General features: G+C 30.9%; 1 pseudogene; it reads left to right on the top strand.

Annotated features, from left to right (window-relative positions):
* Positions 1 to 1,453: 1,453 nt before the first annotated feature.
* LOC149511561 (adenosylhomocysteinase 1-like) lies at positions 1,454 to 4,573 on the top strand (annotated as a pseudogene).
* The last annotated feature ends 13,325 nt before the right edge of the window (positions 4,574 to 17,898 follow it).

Here is a 17,898-nt window from a genome sequence, read left to right as displayed (position 1 = left end):
AAAGTTGTGGTGCCTCTGTTTAGAGGAGCAATTTACTTTCCAAAAGTTGTGGTGCCTCTGTTTAGAGGAGCAATTTACTTTTTAAAGTCGTGGTGCCTCTGTTTAGATGAGCAATTTACTTTTCCAAAGTCGTGGTGCCTCTGTTTAGAGGAGCAATTTACTTTTCCAAAGTCGTGGTGCCTCTGTTTAGAGGAGCAATTTATTTTCCAAAGTCGTGGTGCCTCTGTTTAGAGGAGCAATTTATTTTTCAAAAGTCGTGGTACCTTTGTTTAGAGGAGCAATTTACTTTCCAAAGTCGTTGAGCCTTTGTTTAGAGGAGCTTTGATAAAAAAAACAAAAATAAAAACAAAAATAAAAAAAAAAACAAAAAACAAAAAACAAAAAAAAAAGGTTGCCTCTATTTAGAGGAGCTTTGTTTATGTTTCTCAAAGTCATTGAACCTCTGCTTAGAGAAGCTTTGATCAAAATAAAAATAAAAAATAAAAAAATGGACAAAAAAAAAGAGTTGCCTCTATTTAGAGGAGCTTTGTTTATGTTTCTCAAAATCATTGAGCTTCTGCTTAGAGGAGCTTTGATCAAAATAAAAAAAAAGTAAAAAAATGAAAAAAAAAACAAAAAAAAGTTGCTTCTATTTAGGGGAGCTTTGTTTATGTTTCTCAAAGTCATTGAGCCTCTGCTTAGAGGAGCTTTGATCAAGTTTAAAAAAAAAAAAAAACAAAGCAAAAAAGTGGGCAAAAAAAAAATCTAGTTGAGTCTTGAATGGGTGTCTACGTCTTTGCACAATTTTTGTTTCACAAAAAAATGTGCAAAGAGGGGCAGCTGTAGACACCCCATTTTATCCGGGATTCTTTGTTAATTGAGACTAATCCTAGCTCAGTTGCAGAGATTTTTATTCATTTTTGTTTTAGATTTTTTTTTATCAATTTTATTTTTATGATTTATTTTCTTTTTTTCTTTTGATTATCTGATAAAAAAAAAGGGCTGAAAGCTTGGTGATTATGATGATTGTTATCTAGATGCTAATCTTTAGCATTGGATGACTAATTGGAATTGAATTGAAACTCTATCAGCATAGGTCTATATATCAATAATGAATATACAAGCTAGAAAAGGGGGGATTCACAGTTTGAGGGGAAGAAGGAAAAAAGAGAGAAGAAGAATCTGAATAAAAGGGGGAAAAACACAGAAAACATAGGCAACAAGTCAAAACCCCAAGAAAACTGAAAATCCTCTAATCTTGGGTTTAGGGTTTTACCCCCTACCAGCTACCGCCACCACTATTCCATCATGGCGTGATTCCCAAGATCCATAGTTTGTCACCTCCTTTACACCTTTTACTCAACCAAACCGACGCCATTATCTTCCTCCTCGCCACTTCGCCACTCTCTCCTCGTTATCACTTCGTTCGGAGACTATTTTTTGTGTTTCCTCGTTACTTCGTTTCTTGATAGCTATGGCTCTTTTAGTCGAGAAAACTTCTAGCGACCGTGAGTACAAGGTCAAGGACATGTCTCAGGCCGACTTCGATTTTCCCGAGATTGAGTTGGCTGAGGTGAAAATGCCCGGTCTCATGGCATGCAGAGCCTAGTTCGACCCTGCCCAGCCTTTCAAAGGAGCCAAAATCACTGGTTCTCTCCACATGATGATCCAAACTGTCGTTCTTATCGAAACACTAACTGCCCTTAGAGCCAAAGTCCGTTGGTGCTCTTGCAACATTTTCTCAACCCAAGACCATGCCGCCGTCACCATTACTGGTGAACCTGATCTGATCGTGGATGATGGTGGGGATGCTACTTTGTTGATCCATGAAGGAGTTAAAACCGATTAGGTTTATGAAAAAACTGGGCAGTTCCCAAATTCGCATTCTACCGATAACATTGAGTTTCAGATTGTTTTGACGATGATTAGAGATGGGTTGAAGATAGATCCTAAGAAGTACATGAAGATGAAGGAGAGATTGGTTGGTGTTTCTGAGGAAACTACAACTGGCGTTAAAAGGCTTTATCAGATGCAGGTGAATGGAACCTTGTTGTTCCTTGCTGTTAATGTCAATGACCCTGTCACTAAAAGCAAGTTTAATAACTTGTACAGGTGCTGTCACTCTCTTCTTGATGGTTTGATGAAAGCTATCGATGTCATGATTGCTGGCAAGATTGCTGTTGTATGTGATTATGATGATGTTGGTAAGAGCTGTGCTACTGCCTTGAAGCAAGCTGGTGCTCGTGTCGTTGTCACTGAGATTAATCCCATCTGTACCCTTCAGGCTCTTATGGAAAGACTTCAGGTTCTGACACTTGAAGATGTTGTCTCTCAGGCTGATATCTTTGTAACTACAACCGATAACAAGAATATCGTCATGGTTGATCACATGAAGAAGATGAAGAATAATGCCATTGTTTACAACATTGTTCATTTCGACAATGAAATTGACGTGTTAAGTCTTGAGAACTATCCGGTGCAAGAGCATCACTATCAAGACTCGAACTGATAAGTGTTTTTTTTCCTGAAACCAACTTAGGCATCATTGTGTTTTCTAATGGGCGTCGGCTGGTGGGAAAAAGCAGGAAAAAAAGTGCCCTGACTGCAAGTCCAAGAAAGAGAGAAGCAAACGAGAAAAAAAAAAACAAACAGTTTAGGGAAAGTTGAAAGTATCAATTTCCCTTAAAAAAATTTTTTTTCAAATGTTTTGAAGAAAAGTTGAAAGTATCAATTTTCCTCGAAATTAAGGTTTCCAAAAAATATTTTTGGGGAAAAGTTGAAAGTATCAATTTTCCTCGAAATTAAAGTTTCCAAAAACTATTTTTGGGAAAAAGTTGAAAGTATCAATGTTCCTTAAAAATAAATTTTTTAAAAAAAGGTTTTTGAGGAAAAGTTGAAAGTATTAATTTTCCTCGAGATTAAAATTTCTAAAAAATATTTTGGGGAAAAGTTGAAAGTATCAATTTTCCCTGCACAAAAACAATCATTCTTTTTTTCTTTTTTTTATTTTTTTTTAATGTTAAATAATCCGACGACGAAGCCTCTGCAAGTGAAATAGTAGTTTTTCTTGCATACTCTTGAGGTGAGGTAATTTTCTCAATTTTTTGCTAAAAGTATTAGAGTTAATTGAGAATAATTTCCAATAATTAATTACTTGGTAAAATTTTAAGGCTTTTGGATAACACAAACTTAAGCTGGTACCATCTTTTGATGGGCATTGTGAGGGTGCTATAACCTTCCTCACATGTAACCGAACTCCCGAACCCTGTTCTGGTTAGTAGACCTGAACCTATTCTTTTAGGAGCCCTTAAACTTAGGTGTTCCCTGAAAGGACAGATTCTTTAGGTGGCCAATCGCACCTAGATAAAAAATATTGGTGGCGACTCCTAAAAGTCAATGTCTAGCGATAGATCCCTGGATCTAGACGTTATGACATTTGTTGAATGATGTTTTTAAATGGTTTGCTGAAGAACACATTGCTAAATGGTTTGCTGAAGGGTGTGTCTGAACACATTGCTAATTGGTTTGTTGAATGGTGTTTCTGTACGTAGTATATATAGTATTGGTTGTATTTAATTACATATAATATTAAATTTAGATGATCATTTTGTGTAATTCATATAATTATGATCAAAATTGTAGGTATTATGGACTTGGAACAACATCATTCTCTTTCTATTGAACATGTAAACGAACACCTGTAGGCCAAAAAAGAAAAAGAAGGGGCCCAAATAAACAAATTAAAGTAAGTGACACAAAAATTCACGTTGACTTTAATCAAAGTAAACAGCTTGTGTCTGAAGGAGCTACCAAAATGGCTACTCATATTGGAGTTATCATTCATCATAGGATTTCAATTACATACACCGATTGGCGATGAGTTCTTGATCATCTAAAGGATAATATATGGTAGTTAGTTGTGGTGTGTTTATTCAACTATTTCATAAAATTTGCTAAATGATCATTTAATTGAAATTCAATGTGTTCTTACTAATTGTGTTAAATAATTTATGAACGGTTTGATGTCCTAATTGACTGTAAAAAAATTGTGTTACAATCTACTGGAAAAGTATTTAGAGACTTTAAAAGTATATTAACAACCCAATATATTTTACCGTAGGCTAATCAAGGTGATGTATTAGCTGTTCCACCTATGGCATATGCAGATGTGATAAGTGTTGAAAATTAGACAAATTTTATTCGATATTAGCTTTTAGAAGATTTCTCAGTATGCAAACCCATTAGCAAAAATATTGTTTATAAGTTTTTATGCAATATAGCCTTTGATCTTCATATGTGATTGATGTAATTTCTTTATTTTGTAAAAAATTAAAGAAAACCAATGGAACATTCAAGCCAAACAACAATATCACCATCGGACAGCGAGAAACAGATATACAAATATAAAGTATGAGCTTATATGTATTCGCACACTTGTTTTAGACTTATTAATGAATATTTATGAACATTCATTTCATACATTCTGATTCTTTTATTGTGATAATTTAATAGGAATCAGCGAGCTCTGGCATTGAAGTTTCCAGATTGGATGTCTGGAAACAAGGACATCTATGAAAAGATGGATCCTTTATAGATGAAGCAACTGAAGAAATGACAAAAAAGATTGTATGTATAACTATTTTTTAATATAATGTATGATTGGTATTGTGGTTGTATGCATGACTGTATACTAACTTTTATAGATTTGTTGTTACAGCCCATCTTATTATTGTCTTTCAGGTTGATTATGCTGCCAAAGTCAAATCTGGTGAACTGATAACCCAATATGGCGAATATCCTTTGTCTTTAGCGTTAGGCACTAAAGAAAGTCTTGGTCGGGTTCGTAGGATTGGTAAATTTATCTTGCCATCAAAGTTTTTAAGTAATCAACACAAAATCTCATGAACGAGAAATACACAATATGAAGTAATCATTAAGCAATAACAGCAATGAATTGATGACCAGGAGCAACGCTTCAATAAGCAACAGTAAAGACTCATTGCTTTGGAGCCTATGTTGATAGCAATGCAGCATAACATGCTAGTAAGTCGGTCTAATAGCATCGTCCACGTAGGAAAAGCTTCTGTTGCAAGTAAAGAAGTGAACCCATCCTCCTCGACCACCCAAGAAGTATGATTGTATTTATAATTTTAATATTAATTTGTTTATTATATTTATTGATTTAGTTTTAATGCTTATATTTCATTAAATATTATAGGAGGATGTTGGGACTCACAATATGACCCTTGCTTAGGCTACTATGGATGAGTTATCCAAATATTCGCTGGAGCATTTATCCAAAGGAAACTTCATAACCATTGAGTTTGAGGAAGGGTTATTTGATAAACCATCATTTTTTTTCATTGGTGTGGAGGAGGTTAAAGAATTTTGTGAACTGAATGAATTATTAGCTGTTGATATTGTTGCTTATATGAAGTTAGCTTATAAATACAAATATGCACATTCAATATGTAGTAATCTATATTAGGGTGTAATACTAACTAGCATTGTTGATTGTTATCATGTAGCTTCCTATATAGAGAGCTCAAATGGAGCAATTGACCAATGGATTTAGATTCATTGACCCCAACTTCATTAGTGAATAGAGTGGCACAGTCATTTATTGTGCTAATCATGTGATCCAAAGCATAAAAAGACCGGCTGATTATTATTTGCTCTTGTATAATGTGCAATAAGTTATATTCCAACCTTAACTATTTCAACCTTACCCAAATCTAATCTGATGTGTAATCTGAGTATATCATTGTTATTATTTTACAGTCGCCATTGGGTGCTTATTGTGATTGACATCAAATCCTTAATGCCATACTTACTTAGTTCAATTAATCTAACGGCGATGCCTGACCCTAATATTCAAACTTTTATAAAAAGGTATTACACTTTGTTATATTATATATCTTCTGTTTCTTCATAAGTAATGTATTAAGTAATTTTTTCTTTTCAATTTAGATAATATTTGCATTCGATAACAAGATAAAAAAACCAAAATGGGTGTCATTATCAGTAAATGTGAAATTTAGTCTTTTATGCTGAGTTTGTGTAGATAAATGTTTTCTAAATCCATTCAATTTAATTTTCAAGTACCTCATCAACCCGATAATATTGAATATGGATATTATGTCCTTCATTTTATACGGGAGGTAGTGTTACATGATTTTATGATCACACCATTCAAGGTTAGTATAAATTTCATAAACTCGTTATATCTTTAAAAAAATAAAAAGGTACATTATGTTCTCATTTATTAACATTTACTTCTGATTTTTTTTGTAGTGGGAAAGTAAAAAAAGCTTCATGAAAGAGGAACTGGATGAAGTTCATAAAGAATGGTGTGAGTATGTATTATCATTTATCAATGTTGATAAACCTTGAGGTTAGACATTGTTGGTTGAATGTAAATATATGAGGAACAAATTGTTATAATGTTTTTAACATGCCATGTTGAATGGAAACTTTAAGTTTGTACATTGGGGTATTGGTTTAATATTATTGGTATACTTAATATGAACACACTATGTGTACTTAATATATTATTGAGTATGATTATGTCAGAAAAGTATATTAATATGGCAACGTTATCAATTTTAGGATGTGTGGTCAATTTATTGAAATACAACAATGTTCATTATCTAAATTTCAAAATATAATTCGTAGTATCACATATATAAACTAAGTATTTTCTGAGCATAAACATAAAAACTGACTTCAAATGTTTTTTAGGCATAAACCTACAACTAACTTGACATATATAATATCAAATATATTTTTTTAATGGGATTAATGAAGGCCTTTTTAGTAAGAAAACGCATTGAATCGTCCTTAAGAAAATGTTATTGAAGGCGTTTTAAACCAAAATTACCTTCAATAATCCCAACTACAAATGTATTGTGTGGAATATTAAATATATTGTGGGAAAAAAACACCTTCAAGAATCGTACCAAATATTGTATATGAATTATTGAAGGCATTTTTGAAAAAAATCACCTTCAATAATTTCTGTTAAAATTTTATTTATTGGATTATTGAAGGCGTTTTCACCCAAAAATGCCTTTAAAAATCCGTTCAATATTTTTCCTATGGATTATTAAGGGCATATTTAGCAAGAAAATACCTTGAATAATCCCTAACAAAATGTTATTGAAAGCATTTTTTACCAAAATCACCTTCAATAATCCCACCTAAAATTTTGTTGTGTGGAAGATTAAAGGCATTTTGGGCAAAAAACGCCTTTCAGAATCCGTTTCCAACTTTTTTGTATGGATTATTGAAGGCATTTAAAAAAAAAACTACTTTCAATAATACCAACTGAAAATTAATTAAATGGATTATTAAGGGCGTTTTTCTACCAATAACGTCTTGAATAATCCTTAACAAAATATTATTGAAGGCATATTTTGAAAAAGCCACCTTCAATAATTCGACCATTCATATTTATCGTCTAGAATATTAAAGGTGTTTTAAGCCAAAAATATCTTCAAGAATCCATTTCAACTTTTGTCTATGGATTATTGAAGGCGTTTTTGACAAAAACTACCTTTAATAATCCTAACTAAAAATTTATTGATTGGATTATAAAAGGCGAGTTCGGCCAAAAACGCCTTCAAAAATTGGTTTCATATGTTTCCTATGGATTATAAAGGGCATTTCTCTGTGAAAAACGCCTTTAATGTTCTCTCTAAAATTTTTTAAAGCAATTGGTGAAGGCTTTTTTGTCAAGAAAACACCTGGAATAATCAATTATAAATAATCTCTGCAAAAACCCAAAAAAGGCTAAAAGGAGTGATTGAACCTACCACATTATGGTTAACATCTATACGATCCTAAAATTTTGATATGATATTTATTAAAGGCATTTTTGACAAAAACGCCTTCAATAAGCCTGTGAATTTTTTTTGTGGAATTATTAAAGGCATTTTTTCTAGAAAACGCCTTCAATAATCGCATACATTTTTTTATGAAGGGATTATTTAAGGCATTGTCTACCAAAAATGCTTTCAGTAATTCCCTATCAATTTTTTTAACAGGATTATTCAAGGCATTTTTTTGTCAAAAATGTCTTTAGTATTTACTCAAATTTTTAAGGCAAGATTATTCAAGGCGTTTTAGTCAAGAAACGCCGGTAATATCAAGTCTTAAGTGGTGTTTATAAGTAACAACGCTGCTATTAGAATATTTAGTGGCGTTTTGATAATAAACACTTAAAGTTTTATAAAAGCATGGAAGCTAGCGACGTTTGTAAGTGAAATGCCATTACAAAACTGTCACTAATCTTCTATTTTCTTGTAGTATTATTATTTTTATTTCTTTAATTTAATTAAAATTAAAAAATTATTTAAGTTATTAGATGAATGAATCAATTGTCTATATAGCTTACTAGAGCATTTGTAAAGCCACACTACCCTGGTTCCAATGCATAAAAAGAAATGAAATAATGGGGGATTGCTTGATTTCTATTTACGTCAGACTGTATTCAATATGGACCTAAATATGGAAAGAAATATTATAATGCATGTGAAAAAGCTACTGCTTTTGTTATCTGCATAGCCCACTTTTTTTTTCTTATTGTTATTACGCATTTCAATTTCAATTACGATTTTTCTACGTTAAAATGCCGTAATAATCATATTTCATATACTTGATGCCTTATAACTCAAATACAGCGTATGTTTAAAAAAAACACTGTAATAGTCAATTATAAAATATATTGTAAACCCATAAATCAATTACAACATTTTGTTAAAAAAAACGGTTGTAATTAACTTAAAATAAAATTTAATTTAAACTACAAACTTGCTTTTAAAAAAGATAATATAGATAGAATAAATTTTTTATTCAAGTCAATTTTGGAACATCCAGCAACTTTACTACAAAGAGATATGAGTTTTTTATTCTAAGACTTTGGATATTATTGAAAATCTGATATTTTTCTTAAGAATCAGATAATCCTGAACCAAATGTAAAAATTAAATATCCACAATCAAAGTTTCAAGAAAAAAATTTTTAGATTCTCTCAAACTAAACACATTCTTATTATTTCTAAACACTATTAAAGTGCTTTCAAAATCCAAATAAAACCTTCACTGACCAAATTTTTTTAATTTATGTATATCCCCTATTATTGTGTCTTCATGTTGTTTTATAGGGAATTAATCCTAAATCGAATAAGTCTTAATCAGAAGAAAGTTTTAGTTTAAAATCCATTTTGTAGTTCCATTAGAATTTCAATACCTTAACCCAAATCAATTTCAACTTCTTCAATTTGTTTATGTTTTGATTTTGTTTTGAAAATAAAAAAATAAAATAAATGAAATATCATCAAGGATTTTCAAGACTATATGATGTATGATCATGGAAAATATGTCACATGCTCATAATTTAAAGAGAGACTTAAAATGCCTAAAGGTATTGAGGAATATACTGAGCAAATCTCTTATAAACAAAGACTCAATAACTTTAAAATATAAAAAGCTTAGAGGTTCAACAACTTTAGAAATTTAAAAAGCTTCTCTAAATATATGAAAATGAATGAGTAGTCAAGAGAGGATCCATCACCCTAAGTGATACAAGGGGATACATCTCATTTGTTCTTAGCTTTAGTTGACTTATAAAGTCTTTGGTTGAAGCATGATAATGAATTTAGATGAAATAGTTTCATGTAGAATTCAACATGTTAACTAGAAGCTGTAGGAACTAATATCAGAGGTCTTATTATAAAGCTAATGAAGTTTATGAAAATGGTTGTGTTATTCATCCTGTACACTGTATATTAACACATCAATAGTTGTTGAGAATAAATACAAATAGAGAGTGATTGTAGGAACTATATTTGGTGAATAATTTTCTTGTAATTGGTTTAATGATCTCATAAAATGCTGTCAAAAGTCTTGCAAAGATTGTGGAGAGATCTTAAGAGAAATCTTAGGTATTATGAGCTGTTATCTTATCATGCCTCTGCAAGATAGGCGTGGCATCAACAATGCCAATCTTAAGTCAATGTTTTTCATGTTGTTGATGGTTAAGAGCTTTGGTAAGTGAATTTGAAAGTTGATTAGTAGAGTGAACATGGACAACACGAAATAACTTGTTTTGAACTTGAGTATGAATGAAATGGAAGTCCACTTTGATATGCTTCATTCTACTATGAAAGACTAGGTTTTGAGATAGATAAGTACCACCGACGTTATCATAATAGACCATGGAAAGAAAGAATGCAGATAGGTGCAACTCTTAAAGTAAGTTTTGAATCTAATTTACCTCAACAACCATGGTAGCAATAGCCCGATACTCTATTTCAGTAGACGAGCAAGCTATTGTATGTTGTTGTTTAAATGACCAGCTAAATTGCACCAAGAAAGAAACATAAGCTGAGGTGGAAGTGTTGTCATCTCCATCAATGGTCCAATCTAGATCAGAGAAAGCATGTAGAGCCATAACCGATGAAGCATGAAGATGAAAGCTATAGTTTAAGGTGTTTTTAAAGTAACGAAGAACTCACTTTGTAACAGACCAATGGATAGCTTTGGGGCAGTGCATGAACTGAGATAAATGATTGACAACAATGAAATGTCAGGTCTGGTCAAGGAAAGGTATTGAAAGGCACTAATGACATGATGATGCTGAGTATAGTCAACGGATGGGGAATCATTATGAATGGACAACTTTTCAATTATGGACAGAGTACTGTGAACACCCTTAGCATCAAGCATGTTGTTTTACTGAAGAAGATCTAAGACGTATTTTGCTGAGAAAGTAAAAGCCCTTATTTCGTCCGTAGAACTTTTAGCCTAAGAAAAAAGTTGAGGGCCTTAAGATCTTTAATGGAAAACTGAGAGGCAAAAGCATCAATAACCTTGTCGATGGCAGCTTGTTGGTTGCTGGTAATAATGATATCATCGACGTAAACTAGCAAGAAGATGATAACAGAACCTTGAGAGAGAACGAACAAGGAAGTATCCAAGTGAAAGTTGGTGAGGCTCTACGATATTAAAAATTTCAGAGTTCATGGTACCAAGCTTGAGGGGCTTGTCGAATACTATAAATGGCTTTCTAAGTTTACAGATGTGACTAGGATTGAGGGTGAATAAAGCCTAGAGGTTGATGCATAAACACCTATTCTACAAGTTAGCCTTTAAGGAAGGTGTTGTTTACATCAAGTTGACAAAAAGGCCAATAAAACTAGACAGCAATGGAAAAAACAAGTTTAACAATGGCTAGTTTAATGACCGAGCTAAAGGTAGCATGAAAATCAACTCCGGGTCGTTGAGTGAAGCACTTGGAATTTTATAAATTTGAATGCAGGTATGATATACTTCAATTTTAGAATTCGAGTATAATGATAAAAGTATTATGATTTTATAAATTTATTTTTTATTTGTTACAGTTGATAATAATGGTTAATGGAGGATCAGAGGCCAGACAACTTTGAAGGAATTGTTTGCACTACCTCCTAATGAACGTATTGTAATGTCTGCAAACTCTAATAGGCACTCAATTGGTGAAGAAGCTCAATTGTTGGCTGGATTTCTAGGCATGCTAGCCCATAATAAAATGAAATTGCCTATTCATTATGAAACATGGCATAAAGTTCCAAAAGAAGTTAAGGCCGATGCTTTAAACTTTATTGAGGTATTAGTATAATTAATTAGAAATAAAAAAATTTTGTATTTTACATTTTGTTTACTTATTCAAACTTTTCTTATTGTATTATTACAGTCAAGATTTGTACTTGAAATACCAACTTCATTTGTGCTTAAGTCATTGGGAAAAAAATGGAAAGATTATAAGCATAGTTTGAAGAATAAGTATTTCAATCGAAGTACTTCTGTAGAGGCGATGATGAAAAATCTACCCTATAATGTGATTAGGTGGCAATATAAACAATTAGTTAGATTTTAGTTCTCAAGAAAAATAGAGGTACTAGTTTATAACTTTGTATAGTATAATGAAATGATGAAAGTGTTTTATGGTTTAAGTTGGTAATATTTGTATTTCTATCATATATGCAATTATTTTTTATGAAAAGAAAGAGAACAGATTGGGATTGGTAGCAAAAAACAACGAAATATTCCCACACAAGTGGATCAAAAAGTTTTGCAAGAAAGCAAAAAGAAATAGTAAGTTTATGATAATAAACTTATTCCAATTAATGAACTTTTTCTGCCATTAAAAGGTAAATATGCAAATTAACAGTTATTGTTTTGTTTTAATAGTTTTGATGGTTTCAATACATGATATTAACTTATCAAAAGTTTTGAACTTAGTTGACACAGATGATATGTATTAAAAAGTTATTGTTTACGTATATTTAGGTAAAAATACAAATTTGTTGTTATTGTTGTATTTTAACAGTTTGGATAGCTTCAATACTTGATATTAAACTTGTTCGATTGATTGAACTTGGTTTCTACAGTTGATATGGGAGAAAAAGTTATCGTTTATGTTTATTTGGGACTATTTTTGCATAAAAAGGGCAAATATACAAATTAAACTTTTGGATGGCTTTCAACATATTGAATGGCTTCAATCCATGATATTACACCGGGAGAAAATAATTGAATTTGGTTTTCATGATCTATATGTGTGAAAGCCCAAAATGCTTTTAGGTGAGATTATGTTTAAGACTATTGTGTTGTTACAGGGCCAAAATATAAATATATTAGATTAAAATTATTCGAAATGTTAATACTTGATTGACATGCTTGATATACATGAATAAGTTACAGTTGATATGTATCCTATCAAATAACATATGTTTTTGTATAGAAGAATGAGATGGGCAGCATAAGTGGATATGTGAAACTTTTTCGCATGACACACACAAAAAAAGATGAATCTTATATGAATATCGAAACACAAGAAATTGTGATAATTTGTATCATTTATTTTAACAAAAAGTAAATACTTACTCTTTTTAACATATTATTTATTAATCATTAAACTTGATAGTTGTATATGACAAATTTACAAGAAAAAGTGAAAGAAAAAATGGCTGTTGAGATTGAAGTAGCATCTGATGATTCTCTCAACATACAAAAAATGAAAAATCGGATATTCATAGAAGTTACTGAAAAAGAAAGGTATGGACAGGTCTGAGGCCTTGAATTGGGTCCAACACTATCTACCTACTATGGACATAGCTCTCAACAATTTACATCCTCAGGAAGTCAGTCTTTGCAAGATATTTCAATATTGAGAGGGGAGTTGCAAACTATGCAACAACGTTTTTCAGTAAATGAAAGTAGAAAAAGAATAAGAGCATGCCAAAATTCAGGAAGAACGTGCTAGAATAGAGCAAGAGCGTGCAAAATTTTAGCAGTTGCATGATCGATTCGATCATCTTATAAATTTTATGCAACAATAATTTTTAGGAAATGTTCTTGGTGCTCCACCAACTCAGGTATTATATTTAGTAAATAGTTAAATTTTTAAATGTAAAAAAAGCTTACAATGAAGTGTTAAAAATTATATGGTATTATTCAGTAAGTTCTTGAGCACACTAGTGATCAAGGTGAAAAATTTTTTTCATTAATTGGCAGCCAGCAAAATGTATGCAATCATCCATTTCATACATATTAATTTTTATTTTCTTAATGTATTAAAAATATTTTAATGTTATTATACTAATTATTAAACTTTGTATTAATTAGATGCATATTTAAATGTGAATTAAGTTTATATTAATTTCAGTTTTTTAATTTAAGCTCTTTAATGAAATTAAAATTTATTAACAGAAATTAAAACAAAAAATACATTTTTACATAATGGCGGCGTTTGTGTCCAATAATGTCACTAAATGAATAATTTAGTGGCGTTTGTATCGTAAAATGCCACTAAATGTAGCAACACTTTTACCAGTAAATGCCATTAGTAAGTGGCATCTTTTATACAAACTTCACTAAAGCAATGACATTTTTCTCATAAAAACGTCACTAAACTAGTGGCATCTCAAAGAGGAAAATGCCGTTAATATGGAGGCATTTTCAGATACAAACACCTCTAAAGTAGCGGTATTTTCATTTACAAAATACCATCAAAACAACGGCATTTTTCTCATAAAAATGTCTCTAAATTAGTGACATTTCAAAAATACAAATGCTACTAATATAGAGGCATTTTCATATACAAACGCCTCTAAAGTAGCGACATTTTTAGTTACAAACACCACTAAAGTAGTGGCATTTTCAATTACCAATGTCACCAAAGCAATGGCGTTTTTCTCATAAAAATACCACTTAATTAGCGGCGTCTCAAAGATACAAACGCCGTTAATATAGAGACATTTTCAGATACAAAAGTCTCTAAAGTAATGGCGTTTTCAGTTACAAACGCTACTAAAGCAATGATCTTTTTCTCATAAAAATGTAATTAATTTAGCGACGTTTCAAAGATAGAAACGCTGCTAAAATTGTGGCATTTTTTTAAAAACGAATATATTTTTCGTGACACATGTATAGTTGACACTCTGAGTTACGTTTTTCGCAAACGTCGTCAATCTTTTAGTGGTATTTATAAACGCCGCTAAAAGTTAAAAAAAGTGCTACTAAAAACCTAAACCCTTGTAGTACTTTTTTCTTTTTCAAGGAGCAATCTTTAGTCATTGGATCAAGATTCAACAAGAGATCAATGGTCCATAGTATTAATTGAAAAGATTGAATTTTTATAGCCTTTAAACTAAATGAAAAGACCATTTTACCTTTAGTACAAAATTTTTGGTATTGAGGCCTTTTTCTTATAAATCAATGTTTCCATACTTATTTTCAGGATTTTAAAGCATAAAAAATCATGAGATATTATAAAATTGAGATCTGCAAATTTTTGTGAAAATCTAAGCTTGAGAAGGTCAACTTACAAAAATACCCCTCATGGGTATTTTGATAATTTCATACCTCCCGAAGTACTGCTATGATTTCAAATGCACCAAAAATCATGAAATATTATGAAATTAAGATCTAAAAAGTTTCATGAAAATTTGAGCTCAAGTTATGAAAATACCCTAAAATGCCAAAATCATAAAATCTTACTGTGATTTCAAATGCACCAAAAATCATAAAATATTAAGAAATTAAGATTTCAAAAATTTCATGAAAATCCAAGCTTGGAAAGGCCAAATTACAAAAAATACCCTTAAGGGTATTTGGTAATTTCACACCTCTTAATGTATTGCTATGATTTCAACACACCAAAAATTATGAAATATTATGAAATTGAGATCTAAAAATTTTTATGAAAATCTAAGCTTGGATGGGCAAATTATGAAAATATCCCTAAAGGCCATTTTAGTGCTTTTGTAATTCCCTAAGTGTAATAAAAGTTTTAGTGTTTTAAAAATCATCAATTTTAACTTTTGAACTACATTAATTCCAATTAGGTTGTGAATTTTGAGACTGAACCCAGGTTCTATCCATTTTGACTTTGTTTGACTAATTTTAACGTTATTGACAAAGTTTGATTGGATTTGACCAGAGTTGACTTTGAGTCTCCAAATGGGCCAATTTGTGGGCACTTTATGGGTTGTAAATGATCCTCCTAAATAGTTTACATAATGGTTCTATATTAATGGTTCTAGCCCATGTTTGCAAATGAACTTAAGTTAGTCATGTTGAAAATGTTCTGGATAAAATTTCGTGTCTACAACCATTGAATGCCAAACACTTTGATGGCTTAAGTTTTTATTTCTTTTCGGTTTTTAGACATAACCAAGGGTTGTTTTAACTCTTGATTACAATATCTTAATTTTAGATATGATTCTACACATATCCATCTTTCAAAGTTTGAACTACATGCATAAAGACAAATATGATCCTGTAGTTATCTTGATTTTGATTGTTTTCTTTATTTCACTACATTATCTGGTACATATGATGATGCTAACGTTTTTTGTGATCCATGACACTAAAACAAGAATCCCAACATTAAAAAAAGGCATCATTAACCTTGGTGAGTTACCTAAATAAGTTATCTTGTAAAACTACCCATTTATTAATTGCCTCAAATAGGTGTAAACTTACCTAAGTAAAATCAATATTTTCACTTATTTTTAAGAATTTATCTTGACATAAGTGTACACACAAATATCATGTCAAAAATATGACAAGGAAAATTAGAGATAAATAATAAATTTATTTATCAGACTTGTAAAGTGCAATCTCTGGGAATTTATATTACAAAGAAAATCATTTGATTCTTTTTTTCAACAAAAATTTGCTTCAAGGTCAAGCAGAGTTATTCTTGAATATTTCAAGGGTTTTGTTGGCTTGATCTTGAACAAACGGAATTGCTCTCATTCTTTTAGAGGGAATAAGATCAAAGATCAATTTCTTGACAATTGTTGGAACCCAAATGCTTTGTTTTTTAGATTCTTCAAAATTTCTTCAATTCTTCAAAGCTTGGCTCTTGAGACTTTAGAGAGACTTTGGATATTCAAAATCTTCTTCTTCTCTTCCAAATTGTGAATTATCAATTGTGACTGAGAAGCAGTGTATTTATAATGTTAGTCTACCAGATAAGAATGAGAATTGCAAGGGAACTCAACATTTTTTATTTTGTCTCTAAACAACGATAGTTTAATTAGAGATAAAAATTGATTGGTCAAACTAAGTGTTTTATCTTTAATAGATAAATGACGTATTTAATTAATGATAAAATTAATTAATTAATTATATAATTAAATTAAATAATATCATTAATCTATATTATGGTAATTGATTTGTCACTTGAAAATTCTTTAATTAATTAATTAATAAAATTTATTGGACATGTGGCACTTCGTGATTAGATAAAAAATTTTCTCCTTCTACAATAAATTAACTAAATGTTATTTTCACTGGAACTAGGTAACCTCAAAATAATCCTTCCTAACTTAATCACCAATTTAGATATGCCTTTCCAAATTTACCTATTCAAAAAGAGATATCTATCAATTTGAACCTACCATTGAATCCAGACTTGATTTAATTGTTGGGGATAGAATAATATAAACATTTTATACTTCAAAGGCAAAATAATCTTTTATTTGAACCGGAGATATTTTCAGACTTAAGGGATATTATCGTCTTTTAATGGGTCCAACGTGGACAAAACTGTTAAAGGACCTAAATTCTCGGAGGTGCACTTTCGAAGACATTAACGTGGACAACTACGTACATCTTACCGATTCCAACTAACCATGTATGCATGTCTTTCAGGTATTGGATGCCTTAAAGTCACGTCAGACGGAACCTATTCCACGTCAGGTCAGAAATGACCAATCGGTTCAAGTATAAAATCTCTCCCTCTTCAGCTAATACTAAAACCAATCATTGTTACTCATTTCCTGAATTCCTTGACCTATTCCTGCTTTCCATCTCCTACTTCAATCCTCTAACTTGAAGGTATGGGCACAAAGGCCGAAATTAGTTACAGCCTTCGTTCTTGATCGTGGTTTACTCATTTCATATGCTTACACCGTATCTGCTTTAAGAACAAACGTTAATGTATTTGAATTATTCAAAAAGTCATATCCAAACATATATAGCTCCCATTTAAAGTTTTTAAGTCTTGTTACAAAACTTTTGTGCATTCACTTTTGGTCAAGTTTCAACTTCGACTATTACTATCCTTTTAAGAAATGAGTCTTACAAGGATGTAGAGTTGTAGATGTATATTTTCTTCTTTCACTTGGTAATTTTAGAGTTTAAAAGGTTTTATAAGTGAAGTTATAAAATTTCAGATTTAAGTTTTGTAATTTTAAGCAAATTAGTAAAATTGTCTCTCGAAGTTCATCAAAGGATAAACAATAAAATGAATAGTAAAGATTTTAGAATTTCTAATTTTGAGGTATCAAACTTAAATATATCATAGGAATAGAACAGATTTTTATGAAATAAGATAGAATTCCACTTTTTTTTTCTTACTAAATCA

This window comes from Durio zibethinus, chromosome 25, assembly GCF_047325235.1.
Source record: "Durio zibethinus cultivar Kanyao isolate XHJ-2024 chromosome 25, ASM4732523v1, whole genome shotgun sequence".
NCBI classification, from domain to species: domain Eukaryota; kingdom Viridiplantae; phylum Streptophyta; class Magnoliopsida; order Malvales; family Malvaceae; genus Durio; species Durio zibethinus.
This window is presented reverse-complemented; position numbering and strand designations above follow the sequence as displayed.